Source organism: Tupaia chinensis, unplaced genomic scaffold (assembly GCF_000334495.1).
Source record: "Tupaia chinensis unplaced genomic scaffold, TupChi_1.0 Scaffold000702_1, whole genome shotgun sequence".
NCBI classification, from domain to species: Eukaryota; Metazoa; Chordata; class Mammalia; order Scandentia; family Tupaiidae; genus Tupaia; species Tupaia belangeri.
Genome location: NW_006160225.1, coordinates 2,839,719 through 2,846,179, shown reverse-complemented (window position 1 = coordinate 2,846,179; position 6,461 = coordinate 2,839,719). Strand labels below are relative to the sequence as shown.

Sequence of the window (6,461 nt, the reverse complement as noted above, 5' to 3'; positions counted from 1 at the left end):
CTGTGTGTTCAAGCGTTCTCCTTATCTCATATTTTTAACTATATTTTTTTCTTTTGGAGAGGTTTTTTTTTTGTTTGTTCGTTTGTTTGTTTTTGCCGTAGGGTGCATGCGCTCACCAGACAAACAGAGAGAGACAGAAAGCGAGAAATCACTCCCCAGGGAGGATAGCCACACCGCAATCCCTTCTCCTCCTTTCTCCTCTGGGGATCTCGGGCACACATGCACACGCGCCCAGCATGAGTTTTAAGCCACCAGGTCCGGAACTCGAACCGCGGTTGACTACATGGGAGTCCAGCAACATAGCCATTACACTAACTGCTGGTCCCTAGAGGAGTTCTCTTTTAATATCCCTGGTGGGTAAGTAAATTATAGGGAACTGATAGAGATGGCTTCCTTTTCATGTCCTTCCAGATCGCCAGTCCTCTCTTTGAACTCGTATGGACTGTGTAAGTTTAAATAATTTTATTTTTAAACTTAGCTTCCTTTTTATTAGGTATTTCAAAAAAAAAAAAAAAATGCACTGAGTTTGGGTTAAACACCAACCACCAAAACAGATCTCAACACAAATCTAAAGCCAGGAGGTGCTTCTAGCTCTAACACAAAGGCTCCTGGAGGCCAGGTGCCAATGTGTCCAAATCCCTTCTCAGCACTAAACAGGGAGCTGATTTTTCTTTTTACAATTAAAAAAGCTGAGTAATCTTGCATAGGAGTACCAGAAACTGCCTCATTGGAAACAAAAATTATTTACATTAAATAAAAAACCTGGTTGCAGGCTGTGTCTGCCACATTTACAGCCTGGTGCCATGCACACTGTGACCAGAACCCCCGGAGAGATTCCAGCACTCAATACCATGAGTAAGTTTGCCACATGAGAGTGAAGCAGAGGGCGAGAGGAGGAGGGAGAGAGAGAGGGGAGCGAGCTCGTTCACTTCTGGCTCCGCAGCTGATTGGACAGCCAGCCCAGTCCTGGTAGACCCGGTCCTGACTGATGGCGCAGGTGGCCTGAAGGTACCAGTTCCTGTGGTGCAGAGAGTGCAGCCCCAGCTTCTGAGAGGTTCCGGCCACATCCGTGGCCAGGAAGGTCTTGCTTACTGGCAAACACAGGAGGACGGTCTCCCTGAGCTCGTCTTCAGACAGCACCCTCATGAGCATCTCACGGGCCTCCTTCACACGCTTTCTGTCATTGCTGTCCCCCACAAAGATCAAGCCTTGTGTATTCTGGAAATAGGGAGCCACAGAGGAGGGTCTGGCCCTGGGCACCCACGTCCCACACAGTGAAGCCGATGTTCTTGTCCTCTCCAGTCTCCACATTGAAACCTGTGGTGGGAATGGTAGCCACAATCTCACCCAGCTTCAGTTTGTGCAGAATCGTCGTCTTCCCTGCAGCATCTAGGCCGACCATGAGGATACGCTTTTATTTTTTGCCAAAAAGGCCCTTGAAGAGGTTTGAGAAGATATTCCCCCATGCTTGTAGAAGGGCAGAAGAGACACTGGCCAGAGAAACCTTGGCAGCTGCTTCTCCAATCCAGGTGTTGGGTTTGCTCCCACAGGATGGGCTCTGACAGCAGCCACTCAGCCACGTCCGCCATTTTTCAATTAGTTTTAGTGGCCAGGAGAGTGTAATTGCCAAAGAGAAAGAGAGAGAAGAAAGAAAAAGAATGCATTCTGCAATGGGAGCGTAGTCATGCCAAAACCCTTTTTTCCATCTTTCCATCCCATGAGGATTTCAGGTGCTCAAGCACGCATGATCAAAGCGTTTTTCAAGCCACCGGAGCTGGGAGTTGAATTGTAGCCAGTCATGTGGGACCTGGCTTCCTTCACCACTGAGCTACAAGGCTGCCCCAGAATCTCATTATTTTTAATGACTGAATGTATGTCATTTTATGTGTGTGTGTGTATATACATAGATATCTATATTTATGTACATATATATATAATATATGTATATGCCACAATTTCTTTATCCGCTCTTTTTTTTTTTTTGGCAGAGGTTTTTGCCTTTGGGCAAATCCATTCACCAGAGAGAAAGAAAGAGACAGAGACAATGAGATGAGAGGGAAAGTGAGAAATCACTGCCCAGGGGTATGGTCATTCCACAATCCCTTCTCTTCTATTCTCCTCCTGGGATCTTCAGCATGTACACATAAAGGCCCAGCATGAGTTTCAAGCCACCGGGTCCAGAACTCAAAACGTGGTGGGCCATGTGGGAGTCCAGGGAGGTTCACTGCTACACCACCTGCTGGCCCCTATCCATTCATTTGTTAATGGACACTTAGGTAGATTCCTTATCTCCTTATTGTAAACAGGGCTTCAATAAACATGAGAGTGAGGATATCTCTTCAACACACTAGTTCCTTTGGGTATATATACTCAGTAGTAGGATTTCTGTTTACTTTGGTGATTCTATTTTTAGGTTTTTGAGAAACCTACTAATTTATATTCCCACTAATAGCATACGAAAGCTCCTTTTCACATCCTTTCCAGTGTTTGTCGCCCATGCCTTTTTGATAAGAGCCATTCTAACTCGGATGAGGTGATATGTCCTTGTGGTTGTGATGCGTGTTTCCCTGAAATCAGAGACTTTAAGCGTTTTTAAGAAAACCTGTTGGCTGTATATGTCTTCCCTTGCAGAAAGCGTATTTGGATCATTTGCTCATTTTCTAATTTATTACTTTTGTGTTACTGAATTGTTAGAATTCTTTGTATATTCTAACAGGGCTGACTCTTATGTGAATAGTTTCTCCTTTTCCACATGTTGTCTCAGCACTGTGCTGACTGTTTCCCTAACTTCTTGAATGTTCACTCCCTCCTCTCCTGGTAGGGTAGATTACATCCAGGAAACTGCCTCTTCAAGGGCTGCTGCTTCCTGCAAATTCGAAGGTTTTATCAAGGCTAGAGAGATGTGCATTAGGGGGTAGGGAGGCACCGAAGTGTGTGTGTGTGTGTGTGTGTGTGTGTTAGGGTCTGTGCAAGGAGGAGTGATCACACTGGTTCTGAAGTGCTTGCCACTTGCCACTCTGAGGCTAACCTCCTGCTCTTTAAACTCACAAGCAAGAGCCTGTTAGAGGATAATTCTTATTGCCAAAGTAGCTAATCACGCCAGGAAAGCACAAAACCATACACAAAAACTAAAGCCTAAAAGCATAAATACTTTTTTAAAAAATAACACACCTAATAACATATTCTACTAAAGACAGTTATTAGAACAGGAAAGCATATAATTAAAAATTAGATTGTTTCAGGATAGGAGATGGTGTGGTGGTTATGGTGCTAGAACCCACATGTTTGACTCTGTAGTTTGAGTCCCAGATACGGTGGCCGAACAATCACACTTAGCACACGTGTGTACATGCCCAAAATCCCAAGAGAAGAAAGGAAAAGAAAGGATTACAGTTTGGTCATCCCCTTGGAGGTGATTTCTCATGTTCTCTCTTCTGGGTCACTCTGTCTCTCTCGGGAAAGCACACATGCTCTATAGCAAAAACCTACAAACAAAAACAAAAACAAAACAAAACAAAAACATGAATTGTTTCTTAAGGGTATACACAAAATGTTAGCAATTTAAAACAACAAAAAAACTAATAAAAATAAAAGAACTACATACATATATTCATGTGGATATTACTTCATATAAATACACATATATAAGTATATATACATTCTTTAAAACTAGAACAATAGGTGGGACGAATACTAGGACAATATTGGGGAAACATAATTAAAAGCAAAATCTTCTCCTAACTCAAAAGGCCTCTCCACAAAGTTAGAAGACAAAAACAACAGCTTTATTATTTAAGTTAAGAATTGTTCAAGGTTATTTTACCCTTATTTATTTATTTACATGAATGAGCAAGACAGAAAGAGGGAGAAGGTACATAGGCATTCCCAAAAAGATCTTCCTGCCATGCCCCACCTACAGTCTCATCCAGCCTGAGACCAGGGGCACCAGCATATCCAGTGTACCCATGCAGGGCCCTGGATGGAAACCTGGAAGCTTTACATGTGAGTCAGCCTCACAGAAAATCACATTTTGCCAATTTGCCACCATATGACACCAACCACTGTATGACAGAAAAGCCATCCAACCAGAGTGTGATGCGTATCTCTGGCAGTTTGCTAAGACATGGTAAAGAGAGAGAAATGCCACTCCTTTGTAAGAGTTGATATGACCCATTACACACGTGTTTTTGAGAGAAGCAGTAATTGGTCATCCAGTAAGAGGACTCGACAGCACCACTGTCACACACAGTTCACTCTACTGTCATCACGGGAATTGGGGGGACCGCTTCTGTTAGCAATTGGCTTTATCCAAAGAAGAACAATCTCCTTATATCTTTAAACAAGACGTAGTTTTGCAAATTGGAGCAAAACTGGCCCTCACCAAAGTAGGGTTCGTCCCTCTAATAGAAACTGAGAAATCAGTATTGATTACAAAGAAGGTAGATACATTTCAAAGAGAAGGGAAAATACAATTATGAGTTTTCTAAAGTATATGTTCTAAGAAAAAGAAAAGAAGGCAAATCTCTTTTTTCAAATCTCTTATTTTTTCTTTGTTTTGCTTTACTCTAAATAGAACTGAAAATTATGTAAGTCAAAAGAGCAGTTTGAAAATGCTATTACGAGGTAACACTTTTTTTAAATGTACTTTTTATTAAATAATTATTTATCTAAATTTTAAAATGTATTAGTGATTTCGATCAATTGTATACTAATAATACTTGCATGATAGCAATACAAAGAAATACTTGAGTCTTTTGTAACGGAAAAACAATTAAATTCCAAAGTATATACTTTGGGCATGGACTATGATAGAAAATTAATAAAATATGTTTTAGTTACGACCATATTCTTTTTTTATTTCCAATTTACCAGAAGATATCTGGGTTCACCAGAGAGAGAAAAAGAGGGAAAGGCCTACCTCAGTGGAGCACGGTCATGTCACAAGCCCCTCTCCTCCACTCTCTCTTTTGGGCATTTGGAGCATACTTAGACAAGCTCTCAGTATGTTTTTCAAGCTGCTATGTCTGGGATTCAAACCTCAAGGTCATGTGGGATCCAGCTCCCTTAACCATCAGGCCACAGGCAGCCCTACCAACATATTCTTGTGGGACCATAATTGGGAATTTGAGTCCATGAAAAGAAGTGATGAGATGGCTATAAAATCAAAATGGTTTCTAGATGCCACTAGATGTGTTTAGAACTTCTGCAACAATTTTACTGTAACGGTCCCCTTAAATATTTTTTTGTACAAAGAGTAGACGTACCTCTTGTGACAGTTTTCACAGACTCTCTTTCCAAATCTGTCTGAATAGCACACAGCCTTGGAAGATAGGGATTGCTCTCTCCCTCTAGGGCAGAGTCCACATTTATGCTCCTAGCTGTATAATGCAAGTAAAGGAAAAGTCTCCCTTCAAAAGGCAAGGAGTGGGCAGATTTGCTAGGGGACTCTTGCAGCATGGGGTATTCCTAAGGTCAGGGTGTCTCAGTTGACACAACCCCACTCAATGTATATGGCATCCGCAGAGGCATGGTCCTGTATTGCACCCAGGAGACTTACAAAGATGAAGCTTTTACCACTTGCTTCATCAAGAATAATAAATATCTGGTTTTGACCCAAAAGTTTTGAACCTCTGCCAGCATCAATAAAACTTTGGCATGCTAGCATGTTAACTTGAAAGTAGGGTAAAAATCTCAGACTTCCTGAGATAATAATATCTCAGACCTTCCAGACAATAACATTTAGGGTAAGTAAGCAAAACTATATTCTTTTTAATTATTTATTAGGTCATCAGAAAGTTCATGACATATTTTTCTATATTTTTGGATGCAAAAAGAGATCATGACTTTCCAGACAACCCGGTAGAATTATGATGAGATATTTAGATCCAAAAACAAAAATATGTGCTCAAAAATATGAAACCACTGTTATAAACCTATTGGTATTATAGTTGTTTGGCATTTTAGTGGAAGAAAGGAAGGTGTCTTGGCTGCATTTTTATTTTATTTTACTATTTTATTTTGGCCTCTCTCTATATCCCTAGTAAACTGCCTGTCTACGCACAGTAAGTATTCCAAAGCTCTATGCTAAATGAACACTTTACTCAGTCAACCATGAGTAAAATAATGTAAATTAAACGTGCAATATTTTGGAGATTTGAGAAGTCAGATTCAGGAAGACATAAGACGAAGCATATTTGCTCTTGATTTTAAAACTTATTTACACAAATCGTGTAAATTCATGTATACTTTATTGAAATAATGGTCTGAACTTTTGTGGGTGCCATTTTTCAAGACATTTGCAGAAAATATTAACAAGTATCTGATGAAAGAAGGTATTCTCGAGTACCACAGATGTTGAGATAATTATGACTAACTTGCATGATGCAGAACATCAAAGCTGATTTATGATGTGTGGTCTGCATAAAACCTTAATACGCATTTAGCATTTTTAAACGTTTTTC

General features: G+C 40.6%; 1 pseudogene; it reads right to left on the bottom strand.

Moving 5' to 3' along the window:
• Window positions 1–925: 925 nt before the first annotated feature.
• LOC102491236 (ADP-ribosylation factor 1 pseudogene) lies at window positions 926–5,457 on the bottom strand (annotated as a pseudogene).
• Window positions 5,458–6,461: the final 1,004 nt, after the last annotated feature.